Genomic DNA, 2430 nt, shown 5'->3' with positions numbered 1-2430 from the left:
TAATGTTTATAGGTGTATGTTTAGACAAAGTAAACGTTGTCTATGTACTGGCACAAGATCTGACAACAACATCAGCTTCCCCATCACTCAAACGTGAATGGACTCTCTGAACTCAAAGTGAAGTCTTTTTTACAGGTGTTATGATATTTGAACTTGGCAGGGTCGTGTTAGACTTGACCAAAGATGAGTTTGGAGAGGAATGAGTTTAAAGGAGTACATGCATGTTTGAGTGATAGTGATGAGGTGACAACTTTATTAAAAGGTTAGAAGTGAAAACACAAGTTCCATGATTTAAAGATGTGAAGAATCTTCTTAGTTAATGGTGAATTGAGGAGATGCTCATTTTACTCAGATGAGAATATTCCTATAGTGCTTATAAAGTAATTAGTTACATAGAATAAAGTTTTATGTGTTAATGGGCAAGGGTGACAACAGGCTTTTGCAAAGTGAAATAAATGCCGCAAAAAACTCTCAAGGCTGTTATTCTGAGTTCTTGTCATTCCTGCGTCCTGACATTTTGGAAATGTAAAAGTTATTGCCTGACAGCTGAATGAAATGAAGTCATATTTGTTTTCAGTGGAGCTGACAGCTGGATATTCTATCTGTAGTGCAACGGACAAATGAATGACAGTAAATGGACAGCTTCAGAATAAAGACTGTTTAACAGGTCAATTTATTACATTAAAAGTGCAGTCTGTAGGATTTAGTGGCATCTAGTGGTGTAGTTGCAGATCGCAACCCCCTCGCTTCACCCTCCCCATCTACGTGTAGGGGACAAACTACGGTGACCATGAAAACACCCCTATCTAGAATGAGTGTTTAGTTTGTCCCTTTTATGTTACTGTAGAAACATGGTGGTTCGACATAGCAGTCTAAGGTAACAAAAACACAATTCTCACTCAAGTGATTACAAAGCAAAAGCATTATGAATTTTATTATTATTATTATTAGAATTGTCTAAATTTCCTTTCTCCAGACGTAGCTTGTGCCCTGTGTTTCAAACTGTGCTTCACAAACGATCTACAAATGATCTCTCTTCTTGTATGTAAACACAAAACCACTCTAATGATTCCATCTACTATTGATAACTCACTGAACTGTTGTTAACCTCTTCCATCATCGTCTACCTCTTCATGTACACTAGAGAAAGGCCCTCATGAAATGTTCCAGTCCATATCAGCAAATTCAGGTGAAGGAATGTTGCATATACGGTAAACAAATATAGCCCTATCTTCGTTTATCCTGAATTCTCTAAAAAACAGGCTATTTACACCTGCATCATCTAGTAACCACAACAACAAACAACAGCAACGACAATAAGGTCAAGAGATAACACTATATCACCAGGATGACAGGTTTGCAGCTGTCTTGTCTTTCTTTTGGTGTCATGCTAAAAGCCTAAACTGTAAACAGGAGCCAAGAAATGTCCCCCCACCCCATATTATCCGGCATGGCACTGGTACAAAAGTAGCTTAGGACACAGCATGGGAATAGTGAGCTAGATAAATGTGACAAAAGAAAGATGGAGGCGAGCCAAATGGATGGAGGAGGAGAGATGAAAGACGTTTGTGTGTGTGATGGAGTTCAGATGGCTCCCACAACTAGAAGAGCAGACAGGGAATATTCCCATGATCTGCTGGGTACAGTAGAAAGTACAGCCCAAACATGCGTAATTACAATGCTTTATTTAAAAATGCACATGGAGAACAATAATGATTCATGTATTAGTTGTTCAGCATGATTTAAGAACATTTAAGGACTCATCCCTGTAGAAACCTTCCATGTTAAGTTATTTAGTGAATTAAAAGCCAGGTGTCCGCCAAGATTAAGTGCAATGAAAACCGGAAAATGAGAATCAATGGGCGTTTCTTATCCACTAAGGATAGAGGTAAACAGTTTGTGTTGCTAATTCTCCAGTTGGGCGCCAATAAACCAGTTAAGATGAAGAGGGCACAATGAGGTGATGGAAAAATGGCATTTATGTTATTATGTATTATTTTGAGGAACATTGCAATCTCTATTGTCCTACACATATCTATTTATTGTCTTCAGTGAAGCAGAAGCTGAACATTAAAGTCACATGCTTCATGCTGTGACTTTAATCTTGATTTATGTGTTAAGTCTGTTTCCATTGCACTTTGACGCATTTTGCTTCTATTGATACAATTACTTTTCCATCTCAGCCAACCATGATATTTTTAAGTGTGTGGGTTAATTTTGGCATTTCTGCCCCAATTAAAAGGTGCCACAGACAGTGTTGGGGAAGCTACTTTGAGAGCATCGCTCTGCACCAATTACTTCACACTGGAACTACTACTGAACTAGAAAAAGTAGTACTTTCTAAAAAAAATCTTTATATATCTATATCTATATATATCTATATATATCTATATCTATATATATCTATATCTATATATAATATATCTATAT

Source organism: Morone saxatilis, unplaced genomic scaffold (genome assembly GCF_004916995.1).
Source record: "Morone saxatilis isolate NCDOM2014 unplaced genomic scaffold, NCSU_SB_2.0 Contig15, whole genome shotgun sequence".
NCBI lineage: Eukaryota > Metazoa > Chordata > Actinopteri > Moronidae > Morone > Morone saxatilis.
Note: the sequence above shows the minus strand (reverse complement) of the source record.